The 19,235-nt window shown below is 43.1% G+C and overlaps 1 protein-coding gene and 1 long non-coding RNA gene across 20 annotated transcripts in view; one reads left to right on the top strand and one right to left on the bottom strand.

The window, feature by feature from the left end:
• The window catches only part of LOC138760976 (astrotactin-2-like), a 1,981,947-nt gene that overhangs the window by 782,783 nt on the left and 1,179,929 nt on the right, over nucleotides 1–19,235 (top strand). The gene's annotated exons all lie outside the window — the stretch shown is intronic.
• LOC138761077 (uncharacterized) lies at nucleotides 6,441–18,134 on the bottom strand. The gene is made up of 2 exons (XR_011356101.1): nucleotides 17,794–18,134; nucleotides 6,441–13,221 (listed from the first exon to the last, which is right to left on the bottom strand). It is a non-coding gene; the product is annotated as an uncharacterized lncRNA (long non-coding RNA).

Raw genomic sequence — 19,235 nt, 5'->3', positions numbered from 1 at the left:
AAAGGAAAGAATGGACTCAGTAGAATTTCTGGTGTAATTTTGTTGAATGACAACATTGTCTGACTGGCTTAATGCAACCTAGATTGTATACCTAAAATGGATGAGAGGGGGTGGGGGGTGGGGGGGGTGGCTTGGGAGGAGGGGGGGGGAGAAAAAGTCACTGTATATGTGTGAAAAAGAAATAGTGTATATTATGGCTAATGTGATTTATGGTGTGAAAAATAAAAAAATTAAAAAATAAAAAAAAAAAAAGATTCCAAACCAACGTCCCGGTCCGGGGAGGTGGAGAAGCTGCTACCGGCACCCAGACAACCTACTACAAGTGTGCAGTCGTCGCCTCACTTTGGCAGTTGGGACCAGTCCAGGCATTGATAAGTATAATTAGGAAGGGCTTGCATGTTGTAGTGTGAATTCAGCTTTAGATTTAGTAATAAAGACTTGTATAAACTGAAGAAAAAAAAAAGAATCCTGTTCTTGAATTTTTTTTTCACTCACTTTCTATCCTGACAATGCTTTCTTGTTATACTATTAACTCAAACCTCATTTCCCAGTTTACACAAGTTGCTTCAATTTATTTTCTTGGTCATTTACACCAATCATCTGGACAGGAAGACAAGTGCCTAGTCTCACTGACTGCAACCAGGTCATTATCCTCCATAACTCTGCCATCCATGTACCTTTCCAAATTTTTTCTTAAATGTCAAAATGAAGCCCACAGTCACCACTTAATCTGGGTGTTCATTCTATACTGTCACCTTTCTCCGTATGGAAAAGTTCCCTCTAACTTCTCATATTTCACCCTTCAGCCAAGTCCTCTCTTTTTTTTCTTGTGTCACCTCACTTTCGGTTATTATAAAGATCATTTTTAAAACTAAGTCAAAATCTGTGTGAGTAACATTTACAAAATTGGGCTGCAATATTATTTCTTCAACAAAATGTTTTTCTTTCACTTTAACACAAATGACTTGCTTATCATACAAATTTTGTCTGCAATTTTATGTAGTTTTTCTCACCACCAATAATTCCATGAATGGCATATACAATAAACAAGTTGTATTGACCAGCAGTTGGTAACAGCATGGCATTCTCGAAGCAAAATGGTAAGTTATTGCAAATTTTGTAAGATTGACATGTTTATGACGTCAGTAAGAGATTTTATTGGTTAGAAAGGGAAAAAAAGAACTGAAGATCTGTTTACAAACTTTTTATACATATTTCTGATCTCAAATGGAGTCCCTAGAACAATAAAACAATACAGCACAGGAACAGGCCCTTTAGCCCTTCTAGACCATGCCGATGCATTATTTTACCTAGTCCCGCTGTCCTGCACTCCGACCATAGCCTTCCATACCCCTCCAAATCATGCATCTGTCCGAATTCTTCTTAAAAATAAAAAAATTGAGCCCACATTCACCAGTTCAGCTGGTTGGACAGTATCCAGATGCTTTGTTGAGCACCTGATCACCTCAAAGTAAATGCTCTCCACTACAGTGCCTACCTCTCTAATACTGCAAACTGCATCATAACTTACCTCGAGCAAAAACAGAAATACTTGTCAAATTCAGCCAGACGTGCATCTGTGGAAAGAAAAACTAGTTGTGCTTTTCACTGCATTATCCAACACTACAACAAACTTAGACATTGCCCATTAATGTGGCAATCCAGGACAGACTCTTATTTCCACAAATGTTCACAATTGTTTTGTATACATTCCTATGTTTCATGAATCTTTGCTGTTTTGTAATTTGATTCTGGATAAAACCATATAACCATTTACGAAGCGGAAACAGGCCATATGACCATTTGAGTCCGCACCGGATCACTAATTTTGTGCGCCCTCTTCAGGCATTGGTCCCAGTAGATCTTCATTCAATAACAATGGGCGAATTCAATGCAGGTGGAATCTTATTGAAATTGAAAGCAAAATTCTTGTCCTGGCACCACACAACCAGATTCTTGATCTCCATCCTGCTTTCTGACTCAAGCATTAGTTCTGTCTGTCCAAGACGCAGATTCCAAGAATGAACATTCTACTCAGGAAACAACAGTTCGCTATAGATGTGTTGTGAACCTGAACCAACCCACAGCAAACTTACTAAGAATACGGATGCAATATTTTAACTCTACAATTTACCTTACTAATATGTTTATATAGAGAGAAATATAGTTTAACATTAAATTATATGTTAATACAAATCCTTTACACCTGCTTCTGGTTTTATATTTGACATTTTTTGCATTTATATTGGAAAAGATTAAATATCCAACTTTTTGCTTTGATATTTATGCCTGCAGCTGTGATATGCTCCATTGGAAGAATATTTCTTGACTGCACACAGTTCTTAAGGTTTTGGTTCTATGTAGGAAATTAATTTACTTTGATTCATTTTTTGGCTTTTTAAAAAATTATTTATTTTCATATTCATGTAACTCCTATTGTTTGTACCAGACAAATAAGTTTGATGGATTCCAGTGCTAAGCATAGATTGGAGAGAATTCAACATCATTATTTGGAGAGAAGGTGGCTGGTGTTTTGATAAATGCACATGGTTCTTAACAGAGTGATCAGTGGCAGGTGGTTCTGCTTTCTGGGCATGTGATACTTTTTGTCACAAAGGGGCACAGAATTTAATTGAAGTGAAGTGAGGAAATTTGTATTTTTATACAGTGTGTATGTGAATGAATTCCTTGTAAATATGGAGAGGCAGCTTCCTTTTACATTTAGACGTACATCATGGTAACCGACCCTTTCAACCCAAGAGGCCATGCTGCCAAATTAAACCCAAATGACCCACAACGCATGAAAGTTTGAATCTTGGGAGGAAACCAGAGCCCCAGGGGAAAGCCCACACAGACACAAGGAGAACATATAAACTCCTTACAGATATAGAGCATAAAACACTTTTCAACACAGTACTGGCACTTTGGCCCTCAATATTGTGCAAACCCATATATTTCTTTTAAAAAATACTAAATCTTCCCTATCCCATAACCCTCTATGATTCTTCCATCCATGTGCCTGTCCAAGAATCTCTTAAATGCCCCTAATGTTTCAGCCTTCACCACCATCCCTGGCAAGGCATTGCAGGCACCCTAACCCTCTGTGGGGAAAAAACCCATATCCATAATTTATATTCTAAATAGTATATACCCTTTTTAGATTTAAAAAAAACTCTAAAATAATACAAAAAAAGGAGGAAGGAAAATAGTAGAGGAGGAAAACTCAAACCCCTGACCTAACTATGTTTCTAGATGCTATCGATATCTGGTAATGAAATAAAAACGAAGGTTTAAAGAAAATATAAGAAACATGGAAAAGATACACGATCGACAATTTAACTGTGGACAAAAATACACAGATGGAGAGGGAGATTAGTTAAAATCAGAAACTTCTCACGTAAATTTTGCAATTTTTAATAGACAAATTAATGAAGAAACACTGAAAAATTATCACACCTTTATTTGTTGCTTTTGAATAGCGTGGAATTTATAGGATGCTAATCTTATAGGTAGAGTCAAAAATCAAGCATCTTCGATGTGCACAATACTCTTAATGGAAGGGATTAAGGTAAGTAACAAAATCTACTTCATGACTTGATACTGAGCCACACAGATTATCAATAAACAGTTGATCACATCGATTGTTCTGGCTGGACTTCATGTGTAAGTAAATTGCCATAAGAGTGGGCTTTAAAGTTAAAGCATAATTCATTGCTTCATGGAATGTGTCCTCCTGATAAAGTTTAAAAAGGTGTAAATTGCCTTTAAGAAAAGAAGAACAGACATGAACATTTAGAGGGGCAATTAACTGAAGGAAGGAGGTGATCATCTCTCTCTCTCTTTCCTCTTCCACCACCCTCCCCCCACCCCCTTTCTCTCCTTTTCTTCTTTCCCTCCCTGAGGCCAAGCAACAATATATTCTTTCAGTGTGCCCCACTCACAATTCACGTTATGAAAGGATTGAGATTGCTTCGCTTTGTTGTACGTGAGTGGATTGTGAAACTGAGCAGATAGTTAAGAAGACAACAAACACTAACAGAGGAAGGAAATTGGAGTATGATTTCAATGAATATGCTCTGACTTAGAGCTTGAACATTACAACATGCTTATTTTCAGGTAATGGAATAAAATGGTCTGGGCTGAATTTAGATTGGAGGCGGTTAGATCATTAGCGTTGAGTTGTGAGGTATGGGTTCTATTAAGCGATCTGCTAAACTTTCTCTGAAGTATTTTGTGAAAATCAGCACAGCTCACAAACTACATTTAAACAATCTACCGTTAGTCCTTGCTGATGTTTTATTCTTTACATTCTCTTAGTGTTTTTGGTGTTCTGCACAGGGGTGAGAAACTTCAATATTCTGTTTGAATATGAACCTAATTATTAAAAAAAATAATTTCTGTCTGTCCCTGGTGTAATGCTTTTGCCTTTGAACAGGTTTGAAGGCCAATTATTAACAGTTTGCTTTGAAAATTGTGTGTTTTTTAAGGGAAAATCCACATTTTCTCTTTCACAGAGAACTAATTTGTGCAGTAAACCTGAACAATATCCTTTTGCTTCTTGATCTGATTACTAATCCCATCTGAACGTGTTCTTTTGGCAGCCACAATTCAGTTATTATTGAGAAGGGGCTTGCAGTAAAAACTATCTTTAGATGGACTTTTCTTCATTAACTCAGAGGTTCTGTTAGATTGATGTTCATTTCAGTATCAGCCCTCGGCCATGAACAGAATTCAACAGAGCAACGTCATGGTTGGGCATCTCTGAACAGCCATCAACCTCAATAGATTGACATGTATTAAATCTTTTCCTGTGGGGACTTTGCAATGATGACAAAGTGCTGGCAGACAAATTGTTTCCCATTTCATCTATAATGCATTGTCACTGATCACACTATCCAGTGGCTTGAATGCTTACAAGCCATGGCTGCTTGGAATTGTATTTTGAGTGTGTGCTAGCTATTTAAATAACAAATTCTGTTTACAATTAATCAGTTTATCCCAGACAGACTTCAAGAATTGATGGATAAATGGAATTTTTATATTGGTTGAAAACTGATTTGGTCAAGTGAAAAATATAATTTTACTTTGATGAGAATGTGTACCTGCACTGAACCCTGGTTGCTGAATGTAATGAACGTGCACAGCCAAGATGGGAGTGAATGGAATACTGAATGACCCATCCCTGTCTGCCTCACAGCTGCCATTGATCATGGAGATGTTGCTCTCTGATTTTTACCTCCTTCAGTGCTTGATGCCAGCACCAGTGACTTGATACATCCTTTGTGGAATCTTTTGTTTTTAATTAGAAAAAGACTCATTCCCAGCAGACAAAATTCAATTTGGAGTAAAAATAGTTAAACATTTAACCATAAATAAAGCGTAGACCTGGTGTATGGAAAAGATAGAATTGATACAAGATATAAATGGGAGGTGGATTTAAATAAGCAAATAGATGAACTTAGAAGTACAATAAATGTGAGATCGTGGTTAGTTCAACATAATTTTATTCATCAGTTATATTTAACACCACAAAAGTTACCTAATATGAACTATACTTATTCAGATTTATGTTTTAGGTGTGGACAAGTAGTTGATACATTTTTGCATTCAACTTTGCAGTGTTCCACAATTAAACCTTTTTGGCTTGATTTAGGTAATTTATTAGAACAAATAACTTGAGTAAGATTCCCACAAGATTCAATGTTATTTTTACTGGGAGATATTAGAGCAATTAATACTAAATTAAAACTGAATATGTATCAAATAAAATTTGTTCAAATTGCTTTGGCAATAGCTATAACTTGAAAGTATTGATTTGGGAATGGATAAATACCAGGCAAAAGTTCACAGTTGTTTTCCACTTGAGAAAATTACTTATAAATTAAGAGATAAATATCATAGATTTTGTAAAATATAGAGCCCATATTTACAAGCTGTTAGTATTAAAATTTAAATGAATCTTGAACACATCCTTTATCTTGTAGATCTCTCTATATATGTTCTCTCTCTCTCTCTCTCTCTCTCTCTCTCTCTCTCTCTCTCTCTCTATATATATATATACATTTAATGGTATCAGTAAGTGTATTATTCTTTTTGTTTTCCTGTCCCCTTTTTCTTTAATTTGTAGGGGGTTGGGAGGAGGAGGGGGGCCGGGGGTGGAATTAATATAAGGTTTCTCTTTACCTTCTTTTAATTTTAATAAAATACCACACATATTTGGATCAAGTTTCAAATATTGTAATATGTTTGCTAAGTGTAAAAAAAAGATATAATCATAGAAATGAATGCCTGAGAGGGAGGCCATTCAGCCCAATCTGGCCATGCTAGCCAATAATATTTCTTTTTTATTTTAAGTCTATTCTCATATGCCTGTACTTAAACAACCAGATGAAACACCCTGATCATGGTGTGTATGTGAATTCCCACACACACACACACACACACACACACACACACACACACACACACACACACACACACACACACACACACACACACACACACACAATTTTTGAAAACATAATTCACATCCACAGAGTAGAAAAGAATTGTATGTTGCCATATTGTTGTGTTAACCAAAAATATTCATGTGTTCACAGTTTCTGATCTGCAATCCTCGTAGTCATGAAGCTAGTGGGTGCACAGTATGAACTTGGACTTGTTTCTTTATGTCAATAAATTGTAGCTAAGGGAAGATGGTGATTCAGGGTATCAGAGGAACTCTAAAACAGCCTTCAGATTGAATCGCTGATCTTTTTCATTCCTCTGAGTAGAAGGACATTTCAACAGGAATGAAAATCATCAATATCAACAATGCAACACTCCATCAGCAGTACTCTGGACTGTGAGCTCAGATTGTGGAGGATAATCACTCTCCCTGTTCCAATTTCCTGAGATGAAAATGTTAGCCATTGCCTCAGCTGTCATGGTACACCTGGCATCTAATTTTTCACATTTGCAAATTAATTGCTAGCAACAGGTAGGTTCATGGGAGGTTCTTTCTCTACCATTAAGAACAATGTCAAAAAAGGACTGGCTTTTGTTGAATGGTTAATGTGAATTATCTTATTATCAAATCAAAAAAAAACTATCTCACTGTCCATGTTAATGTCCGGCAAACAAACAAGGTTCACGTTTACCCAGGAATGTTCATTGATTGGGAATCAGAATCAGGATATACTGTCGTGAACAAGTGATGAAAGTTGGTGTTCTGTGGCAGCATCATAGAGCAAAGATATATTATGACCATCTTATGGCATTTACTATAATAATGCACGAAACGTAAAGCAGTGGTTTTGGTTTATTGATCATTCAGGAATCTGATGGCAGCGGGGAAAATGTTTTCCTTGTGCAGTTGAATGCTCGTCTTTAGGCTCCTGTACCTTTTTCCCGAGGTTAGCAGAGTGAAGAGGGCATGGCCTGGGTGGTGGGGGTGTTTGAAGTTAGAGGCTGCTTTTTTAAAGACACTGCCTCATGTCCTTGATGGAGTGAAGGCTGGTACCTGTGATGTCACAGCGAGAGTTAACAATCCACTGGAGTTTATTCTTGTCCTGACAGTTGGTGCCTCCACACCAGGCAATGGTGAAACCAGCCAGAATGCTCATCAGGGTACACCTGTAGAAGTTTACGAGAGTCTTAGGTGACATACTGAATCTCCTCAGATACCTCACAAAATATAGCCACTGGCGAGCCTTCTTTGTGGTTGCATCAACGTGGAGGCTCCAGGACAGATCCTCTGAGATTTTGACACCCAGGAATTTGCAGTTCTTGATCCTCTCCACTGCTGAGCCTTCAATGAGGAGTGGGTCATTTTCCCCTGAATTCCTGCCAAAATCCACAATCATCTCCTTGGTTTTGCTGGCATTGAACACAAGGTTGTGGTCATTACACCATTCAATGAGCTGATCTATCTCCCTCCTGTACACTTCCTCATTGTCGTTTGTGATTCTGTGAAAACTGTGGTGTCATTGGCAAACTTGTAGATGGCATTAGAATTGTGCCTGGCCACACAGTCATGGGTGTATAACAAGTAGTGCAGTGGGCTAAGCACACATCCTTGGGGTGCAACTATGTTGATAAACAGTGAGGAAGAGTTGTTGTTTCCAATTTGTACTGACTGTGGACTTTCGATGGAAAAAGTCAAGGATCCAGTTGCAGACTGAGGTAGAAAGGCCTAGAGTTTGTAGCTTCTTGACCAGCACTGAGGGAATAATGGTATTGAAGGCTGACCTGTAGTTGATAAAAAGCAGCTGTATGTTTTTATTGCTGTTTTTGAGGTGTCTAGAGTGGAGTGGAGAGCCAGTGATATTCCATCTGCTGTGGAGCAATTGTGAAGATAGGTGAATTGTAGTGGTTCCAGATCTTTACTTAAGTGGGTGTTAATTCTGTCCATGAACAGCCTCTCAACATATTTAATCACAGTAGAAGTTAGTGCTACTGGGTGGTAGACATTGAGGCAGCCCATGCTACTCTTCTTGGGTGTCAGGATGATTGATGCCCTTTTGAAGCTGGTGGGAATTTCTGACTGGTTGAAAATGTCAGTCAACACTCCAGCTAGTTAGTTGGTGCAGATTTTCAGAACCCAGCCAGGTATGCTGTCAGGGCCTGACACCTAGCAAGAGTTTGCCCTCTTGAATGATGTCCTGATGTTGGTCTCTGGGACAGATATCACAGGGTCTTCAGCCTTTTCAGGGATTCTAGTAGGAACTGTTTAATTCTTCTTCTCAAAGTGGGCATAAAAGGTGTTCAGCTCATTGGATAGTGCGGCATCGTAGTCATCAATAGTTTTTGCCTTCATGTTGTAGGCTGTAATGGCCGGCACTCCCTGCCATAGTTGGAGTGTATCTATCTCTGTCTCTAGCTTCCTCTGGAATTATCACTTTGCTTCGGAGATGGCCTTCCGTAGGTGGTTCTTGGACTTCTTGTCAAGTTCTTGATCCCTGGCCTTAAATGCCCTCAGCAGATTGCAGATTCTCGGATTAATCCAGGGTTTCTGTTTGGACCTTGCATTCCAGAGCTGGCGTGATTGAATTGTGATCGCTTGTATGGTAATTGTTGATTAAGCCATCTCCCTTTTTAGCCAGCTGTTTTTTGTTGAGGTTTTTTTTAAATTACAGAAGATCATTAAGTATTTTTATAAATCTAAACATATTTTCAGAATCTCAAATCATTAATTTTTGCTTTATGCCTGCTCAGATATTTACCTCTGAAATTAATGGGAAGGTACGCATTCTGCCAAGTACAATCAGGTACTGATTTTCATTTTGAGTTTACTGTCTAAAAATAAAGTATATCATCCAAGCTGTTGTGTCATCTATGAGTGAAGAGTTCTCATCAGAACTATGCCAAAACAAAACTAGCCAAGAGCTTTGATATTTCTGCATTTAATAGGCTGTCCTGAAATTTAAAGTGGTCATCTGGGGAATGGTGGAGTGTTACACTGGCAGCAATCAGCATTATTGGCAGTACTCCTTCAAAACCACACACCTGTCCTCTCTCTCCTTTCCAAAGTCCCTGATTTGAGGATGGTGTTCATAACACTGGACAATGAGGATATTTCTTCCTGAACACTTTTGGATGCAGTTTATGGATTTTGGGCTATCACTGGAGAATTGTCCTACCACATCCTGTTTTTTAAGATATAACTTGTTTTGTGATTTCCTGTCATATCTTAAGTCTACTAGTATATTGCCCACAAAGCAAGCCATTTTGGTCAGCCCACACAGGACTGGGTATGCACTCAGTGCAGTGCTATGCAAATGTTGAGCATACTTAGCGAGGATTCAGGATAGATGCAGACAGGCTATAAAATCAGCTCACATATACGGATGCTGTGCATTACAATGATATAGATTGGACACATGTTGATGCACATGATCATCAGGCAGTAGCATAGTGAGTGTACTTTACAGTAGTATTTATTGTCTTCAGGAATATTCAAAGCAGCTGACATTTCTTATCAATGACGCGACAGATGCGATACATTTTGTTACATTTGTGGAGACTATATGCCTAATGCTAAATTTAATAACTCTATAACTTCCTACGTGATGTAGGAAATCTGAAATTATCTTTGTTCATCTTGAAGTTGCCTATCATAATCCCCAATTTCAGGAAGCAATCATTTGAGTAAAATTGTTCAGTGTAGTTGATGCTTGATTATATTTGGGTATTTTCAACATTGATCTTGAAAAGATCCTGATCCATATCTTAAAGGGAGACAAACTGATCCTGCTAGAGCAAACATTCTCAACAGGGGCCATATGAACTTCCTGGGGGCCATAGCACATTAAGGGGGGATGGGCCAAAGACTGAAATCATAAAATACCTTGAAATCACACATTGGGAACACAGCAATCTCATAATAACAGCAGAAGAACAATGCATTCTTACAAATTAAGTTAAACGAAGCTTATTGTCATCCGATTGCACATGTGTAACCTAAAGAAACAGCGTTCTCTGGACCTCAGTGGGAAAAAAAAACATACACACAAGCAGGCATAACACACATACAGACAAGAATACATATGCAGGACTAGTATTTTAATACAGTAAAACCCCTGATTTGTGGAATTCAAGGAACTGGCAGCCTCGAGCAACTGGCAGAAAAATTGTGGAAAATAAATAGGTAAAATGTGCGGGTTTAAAATTGTTGCACCTCGTTGTTAGTTCACTAATCATGTAACACACAGTGTCAAGCAACCATAATTCACTTATCCGATATCTACCAATCCCCATAGATGCTGGATACTTAGAGTTTTACTGTATTTTGCTATATTGAAATTTTCATAAAAGAGGGGTTGAGGACTTTTTGGGAGATTCTTGTGGTGGAAATTTCTTTGTATAGATTTTTCAGAAGGCTGGAGCAAAGAGAGGTTAAAATAGCAACTGATTCCAACGAGTGTGAAGTGGAGTTAAACTGGTCGATGAATCCAAAGAGGTAACTGTTGGCAATTTTGTTGACCACTGATCGCAGGCTGTTGTCGCTGCCTTCAAGTGTTACGAACACAGCCATTACTTCAAGTTTATTATCCGATTGTACAGGTGCAACCCAACCAAAGAGCATTCTCCAGTGCACAGTGCAGTACTGTGCAAGCACAAAAACAGACATAACACACACAGAGACAAATGATACATATGCACAGTGGATGCATACAAAGATTAAAATGAATAAATATGATTTTTAAATAAATGGTAGAGTCACAGAGGGTTTGTATGAGTTGGTCATCAGTTGTTCAGCAGTCTCAATGTCCAAGGGAAGAAACTCTTTCTCATCCTGGTGGTTCAGACTCTGATGGAAGTAGCTGGAAGATGCTGCGGGTAGGATGATTAGGTTCCTCACTGATATAATGGTGGCTAGTAGCCTTGCCTGCCTCCGCTTTCTCAGGAAGTTCAAACTCTGTTGTACCTTCGTGACAAGGGAGGAGATGTTGCGACCCCATAATAGGTCAATTCTTAAGTGAACTTTGAGGAACTTGATGCTGTCAACTCTCCCCACGTCTGGGCTATTAAAGTGTAGTGGAGGGTGGTCACCACTGCTCCTCCAAAAGTCCACATTCATCTTCTTTGTCTTGTCCACATTGAGACACAGGTTGTTATTCTCACACCATTTCAGGAGATTTTCCACCTCTTCTCTGTATTTTGGCTCACCATTGTGGTTGATGAGGCAAACTGCTGTCCTATCATCTGCAAACTTGATGACTCTGTTGGCACTGGTTCTGGCGAACAAGAGTGGGGTGACCACGTAGCTCTGTATGTGTCCGTGCTCTTCATGACAGTACTAAATACTCTGCTGTCAACCCAGACGGACTGTGGTCTTTCCGTTAGGAAGTCCAGGATCCAGTTACAGAGAGGGGTGTAGAGTGCCACCGAGGACAGCTTCTCATGACCCTCTAGGTATGATCGTATGAAACACCAAGCTGAAGTCAATGAATAGCAGGCTGGCATACGAGATGTCATTCTCCAGATAGGTCAGGATGGAGTGGAAGGACAAGGCTATAGCATTATCAGTGGAAAGGTGCCATCAGTAGGTGAATTGAAATTGTGAAGTAATACCAAAGGTGTAATAATTTACTGAAATAATTAAGATTGAGTTCTCCTTTAGGAACTTGGATCATTATTAAAGAGCTATTTTGCTTTGTGTGCAACTTTGAAATATTGTTGTACTGTTTGAAAGGCTTGGATAGAGTGGACATGGAGAAGACATTTCCAGTAGTGGGAGAGGCCATGATCAGACGGCACAGCCTCAGAATAAAAAGGATGTCCCTTTAGAAAAGAGATTACGATCAATTTCTTCTGGGTGCAGAATATGTTGCTTTAGACAGCTGTAGAAACCAAATCATTGAGTATATGTAAAGTGGAAGTTAATAAGCTCTTGATGAGTATGTGTGTCAAAGGTTATGGGGAGAAGGCAAGAGATTGGGGCTGAGAGGAATCACCCATGATCCGAATAACAGAAAAGATTCAATGGGCCAAATTGCCAAATTCTGTTTAGTGACAGAAATTCCGTCTGTTAGCAAAGCAGCCCATCCAAGATTGGCCAGAATGGAGGTTGAATAGAGCAAGAAGGGTTAACATCATGATCCTTATTTTTTTTTGCAGTAAATGTACTTCCTGTTTTCTGTAGGACAGAAGAGTGCATAGATTTTTAGTTTCCAGCTTTGATTCTGGTGAAGTTGATGCCGCTGGGGAGATGGCAAATCAATCAAGTTCCCTTACTCATCAGATGTTTGAGAGCTGGTTCAATGGTGGTAGGTCAGTGATCAATTAATTTGCTTGAGGATTACAGGAGAACAGGCAGACCATTTGCTGGGGTTAAATGGTTCTCACACCACAGAACAGAGCCTTCAGCAGAGGACATCATCACATCTCCCTTCAGCAGTTCTGGGAAAAGAGTAGGCACAAAACTTTGCAAGGTTTGAAAAGAAAAAGGAAGGAATAAAAAAAATGTTGCTTAATTTTTTTTATTAGGGGAAAAGATGGCTGATCCAGCAACCTGATCAGCGAGGGCACAATCCTCTTCCTTTCCAAAATTATGCATTTTTAGATGAGGGGAAAAAAATCCGATTGATATTCATGAGTTTCTTCATACTTTCCTGAAGAAGCCTGCCGTCTGCTGTAACAAATGTTGAGGCCATCTGGCAGTTCAGCCTGACTCCTGACTGATGCTGCTCTTGTGGGTTGCTTCTGCAGTAATGAAATGCTGCTTGAAAGGCTTCTTCACTGGGTTAGTATAAAAGATCAATTATGTCATGTTAGCAAGGCTGGCACTAAAGTTAATTTTAAAATATGGTGATTTGAAAATAAGTATCCTTTGTGGGTGTGTGTGTTTATGTGCATGTGTGTTTGTTTGTGTTTGTATGTTTGAGTTTATGTTTGTATGTTTGAGTTTATGTTGCTGTACATGTGTGCATGCACGTGTGTGCGTGTTTGCATGTATTTGTGTATGTGGGTCCATGCATGTGTGTGGAAACACATGTTTGTGTGTTTGCACAAATGCACTTGTGGTGCGACTGCGAGTGTGAGTGTGTGTCCATACATATTTATGTGCCTTTGCAAACATGTGTATGTTTAAATTTCAGTTGAATTGGAACTTGTACTTTCACCTTTGATGGAGTATCACAGGCCCTTCGGCCCATTAAGTCCATGCCAACCATCAAGCATTCATTCACATTAATCCCATTATATTCTCCCCACATTACTCTTAAGTTTTACTCAAGGTTTGCCACTCACCAGTACAAGACTGGAAAATTACACTTGCTAATTGATCCACCAGCCTGCACGACTTTGGGATTTGGGAGTAAATTTGATCACCTGGAGGAAACCCACATGGTAACAAGAATGATGGACAAGCTCCATGCATTAAATGGCATCACAACAGCTGTGAGGCAGTGGATCTCCCCACTGGGCCATCTTGCCACCCTTGTTCTGGTGTGGACCCATGGAGAGCAGTGAGCAGAGACCAACCACCCAGTCCGACTGACATCAGCTCCTTACAGGCTTTAACGGCCTGTTAAAGGAGCTGATGGTGGTTTTAAAATTCTGTCTCTGCGGGGTCTGCACCCAAGATTGCAGCACCTATGATCAGCTGCACCCAGAAGGGGTGACAGACTCCAGTGAAGTAGATGACTGGTGAAGGGCACCAGAATACACGAAGACCATGCCCACCACCCCCCCACCACCCTTGTCTGAGAAGGAGAAGCAGAGGAGATGACCTATGGGACGATGATCATGGTGGTGGACCAGTGAAGGGTTCTGCGGCTGAGGAGCACAAAGTTGATGGACTGTTGATGACTCAAGAAGTGGAACCCACACAGGCATCGGGCTGCTGAAGATTGTGGACAAGGGACTACACCAGGCAGCTGAACTGCGGGAGACTGGCTCAAAACTGGCTCAAGGAGTACCCAGTATTGGAAGCAGGCTGCCAAGTATGCCGAAGGGTTTCTAATCATGTCAAAGGTTCAGATCTGAAGCTTGGGTTGCTGATGGTTTGGATTGGACTCTGTGTTTCTTCGGAGTTTGCAGGAGTGCTGGAGGTGAATCCACGGATACTCGGTGGTTCTGGGAGATTTCTCTTTCTCTGACTGTCATAAGTGCTTCAGGCAATTTCTGCCGATGGTGAATTTATCTGCTTTACTGCAGACGAAAGGCAATTTTGTGTCATATGACACTGTTTTTATTACATCATTAAATTGAATCTTGAATCTTAAAGATGTGCATTTCAACAATCCAATGAGCTTAGAGTTTCTTGGCATTTGAGCAAGGGAATTCTGAGATTTCATAAGACCCGTTAAACTTTGGGTGGTAGGCCGTGGTGTGGTGCAGGGTTACCCCTAAAAGCCTTGCCAGCTGTGACCATAGTGCAGAGGTAAATTGGGTGTCTCTGTCGCTCGTGATGTGCGCTGGCACACTGAAACGAGCGAACCACTAGCTGACCAGCACTCTAGCACACATCTCCGCTGATGCCTCACGGACCGTGATGGCTTCCGGCCACCTGGTTGCTCTGTCCACTATGGTAAACAGGTCCTGTGACTCCCTGGACACCGGCAAGGGGCCCACGACATCCTCGTAGATATGCTGGAACCTTCACATTGCCGAGTTGAAATGTTGAACAGGCTTGCATGTGCCTGTGGACTTTAGTCGTCTGGCACCTGATGCAGTTGCGGGTTAGTGCTGCCATCTCCTTCTTGAGGCCATGCCAGACGAATCACTGCGCCACCATATGCATGGTAGTTTTCCTGAGGGGTGGGCGAGATCGTGGATAGAACTGATGACCCTTGCCCTCCACTCCTGTGGCACTATCAGGTGCGGTGAGCCGGTGGAGGTGTCACAGAGCAGCAGCTGGGCAGAGTCAGGAAGCTGGATATCCTCGAGCTGGAGACCTGGGATAGCGGTCCGGAGAGTTTGAGTTTTGGCGTCATGCTCCAGGGCCTGTGCTAGTTGCGCGTAGAATGTCGGGAACTGCATGCTGATGGCCAGGCAGGAGAGCGCATCTGCGACCATATTGCCCTTGCCCGCCCTGTGCCGGATGTCTGTCGTGAATTCGGACACGTAGGACAGATGGCAGTGTTGCCTGGCCGACCATGGATCCTTGGCCATAGCCAGTGCTTGGGTGAGGGGCTTGTGATCAGTAAAACGGGTGAAAGTTCTGCCCTCCAAGAAGAATCAGAAGTTCTGGATAGCCAGGTACAGCTATCCAGTTGAACGCACTGTATTTAAGCTCCGGTGGCCGCAACTGCTTACTGAAAAAGGCCAGTGGGCGCCACTGCCTGTCCAGCCACTGTTCCAGTACTCCCCTGACCGCTGTGGTGGAGGCGTTGACCGAGAGTGCTGTGGGCGCTTCCGGGAGCGGGTGCACCAACAAAGTCGCCTCTACAAGGGCCTATTTCGTTGCAGCGAAGGACTTGCTCTCCTCTTCCGACTAGGCCAGGGTCTTCTCTTTCATCATGATCAGCATGAAAAGAGGGCACCTCATGTGGACCACGTTGGGCGATGAATCTCTGGTAAAAATTTACCATTCCCACGAATTCCTGCAGGCCCTCGAGGGAGGAGGGTTTGGGAAGACGCTGGACGGCTACCACTTTCTCCGGTGCCTGAGCTGCCCCAAAAGCTGAGATGGTGTGCCCCCAGAACTGCAATTTCTGTTTCCCAAAATGACCGTGAGGCCGAAATCTGCCAGCTGGGTGAACAGGGTATGGAAATGGGCCTTGAGCTCTTCACGGCTGCGGCTGGCTACCAGGATGTCATCAAGGTAGATAAATACAAATTCCAAATCCCTACCCACTGCATCCATGAGGTCTTGGAACGTCTGGGCCATGTCCTTCAACCCGAATGGTATCTGGAGGAATTCGAACAAGCTGAAAGGGGTGATGATGATGGTCTTTTCAATGTCATCCGGGTGTAGTGGGATCTGGTGTTATCCGCGCATCAGATTGACTTTTGAAAAGAATCGTATGCCATGGACGTTGGCCGCGAAGTCCTGGATATGGGGAACTGAGTACCTGTCTGGAGTCGTAGTGTCATTTTGCTGCCTGTAGTCTCTGCAGGGCCTTGACCACCCTCTGATTAATTCAGGACCACGTCCAATGGCGCCACCCAAGTGCTGTCCGACTGTCGAATGATGCCCATCTCCTGGAGTCTGGATAATTCCCCCTTTGCCTGTTTTAGCTTCTCCGGTGGCAGCCGCCTAGCTCTGGCATACAGCAGCAGGTCTTTCATAGAGATGTGATGGAAAACTCCATGGCGGGGGGAGGCGACATCGAAGTGTGGCTCCAGCATGGCAGAGAACTCACTGAGGATCTCGGCAAACTCATCTGTGCCGAAAGGTGCGGGTGTTGAGCAGCCTCATGCCCCTCACGTAAACCAGCAGACCGTGAACCCTTAGAAAGTCAGCCCCTAACAGCGTGGTGCCCACCAAGGCCAGGACGAATTTCCAAGTGAACATTTCATCCCCGATTTGTTTTTGTGCCCTACGAGTGCCATAGATCTTGATTGCGGAACCATTGGCAGCCGCAGGGTTGGACCGGGGGTCTGGGTGTGAGTTTCCAGCGCTGTAGGGGGGAGGTCACTCAGCTCAGTCCCTGTGTCCACCAGGAACAGGTGGCCCGTGAACTTGTCAGTGATGTAAAGGAGGCTGTACACGTGGCCACCCGTCGCAGCAATCAATGGCGGTTGGCCTGGTCGTTTCCCTGAAAGTCGCAGGGCTGGCAGCACTCATGGGCTTTCAGTCCCCAGCGCTAATGATAAAAAAACCATGTTGACTGGGTTTCCTCTGGCTTGTACTTAGGGGTATCCTGCGGATGGTGGGGCCCCGGCTTGGAGACTTGGCTGAGGGCTGCCTTGTTCTCCTGTTCTGCGGCCAGAGGGCATCTGCCTAGTCTGCGGCCTTGCGGGGGTCGGAAAAGTCCTCTTCGAACAGATGAAACTGGCTATCTTCTGGCATCTGTTCAAGGAATATCTGGCGGAAGAGGAAACACAGTTCATGATCCTCCACCAGGGCCAGCATTTTGTTCATGAGGGCTGAGGTGCTGCGAATCCCCCAACCCATCCAGGTGTAAGAGCCTGGAAGCACGCTGCTGGGGTGTGAAGACAAACTTCCCCAGGAGTAGATTTTTGAGGGCAGTAAACTTGCCCACTGCTGCTGGCCGGTAAATGATGTTGTCCGCCTGCGACGTGGTAATATTTTGTGGCATCAGCTGAGATGTTGCAGAGGTAAAATTGTGCCTCTGCCTGCCTGAACTAATTCGGTGGGTGATGGGGCCAGAAGGGGGGAGGTTTGAGAGTTACTTCATTCACCTCGGCTGTGTCCATCATTTGCTGGGTCCATGTAGTCGTCTGCTCCTGTCGGGGACACCACTGTGGTGATTGCAGGAGCTGAAAGAAATCACTGCTGCCACACTGAAGGTCATTAATGACTGTTTTTAATTCAAATTCAGCACGTCCCTTTAAGGGCAGCATGAGCTCTGACACCCAGTGCATTGTGACATCATAATCACTGCCCAGGGTGTGCGCTGGAAGGGATGCTGGAGTCAGAAAGAAACCTCTAATGACTCCATTTCCCCAAAGCTGCCCCGCCACGAAGAGATACAAGTGGGGCCAGTTCGCCATGAGGATGTGCGCCGCCACACAACACACCCCCCCCCAAAACCAGCTACCCATCTTGTGGCTTTGGCAGCCAGCCCCGGTGCTTGGGCGCAGTCATCTGGACCGGCTGTGATAAGTCCAGATGGGCTGCCATCAGGCGTTCCACCGTAAAAGGTTTCTCTCTTCCCCCACAATGTCCAGGGTGAAGGTTCCACCGGACCGGTGTAAGACCCTCTGCACAAAAATGAACTTGGCTGAGTTGAGCTCTTTGGGGAGATGAAACAGCCAGGTGCTGTGGCCTGCCGGGGATAGGGGAGCTAGGGAGCCCAGTCGCCTGCGTAGGTCCACCAGCAGGTTTTTGTCAGTAGCCATGGTACGCCATAGATCATCTCCGTTGCTGAAGCCTGCAGGTCCTCCTTGGGTGCCGTCCTAATCCCGAGGAGGACCCAGGGTAGTTTGTCTGCCCAGTCTAGACTAGAGATCCTGGCCATAAGTGATGCCTTCAGGTGCCTGTGAAACCACTCCATCAACCTGTTGGACTGCGGGTGGTATGCTGTGGTGTGATGGAGCTTGACCCCCAGGAGCTTCACCATCTGAGTCCACAGGGCAGACGTGAACTGTTCCCCTCTGTTGCTAGTGATGTGTGCTGGGACTCCAAAACGGATGATCCATTGGCTAATAGAGTCCTGGCACACATATCCGTGGAGGCCTCCTTAATTGGGAGGGCTTCCGGCCACCTTGTGGCCCAATCACCACCGGAAGGAGGTAACAAGCCTCCTTGGACACTGGCAGGGGTCCGACAACATCGGGCCCCTGGAATCTGCGAACCCCCTTGTTGAAGTTCTGGATGGGGCCTCATGTTTGTCGCTGAACGTTGAAGGTCTGGCACCTGGTACAGTTCATGGCCAGTTCTGCCACCTCTTTATTCAGCCTGTGCCACACAAACTGTTCCACGACCATCCTCACGGTTGTCTTTACCGCTGGGTGAGCGATGTCGTGGATCAGACTGACGACTTTTGCCCTCCCATGCAGCAGGAGTGCCTGTTGAGACATTGCAGAGCAATGTGTCCGGACTGCTGGGCACCCAGACATCCTTGAGTTTGAGGCCGAGATGGCGGTCCGCAAGGCCTGCGTCTCCGCATCGATCCACTGTG

Source organism: Narcine bancroftii, chromosome 1, assembly GCF_036971445.1.
Source record: "Narcine bancroftii isolate sNarBan1 chromosome 1, sNarBan1.hap1, whole genome shotgun sequence".
Lineage (NCBI taxonomy): Eukaryota > Metazoa > Chordata > Chondrichthyes > Torpediniformes > Narcinidae > Narcine > Narcine bancroftii.
Note: the sequence above shows the minus strand (reverse complement) of the source record. Positions and strands in the feature narration are given on the sequence as shown.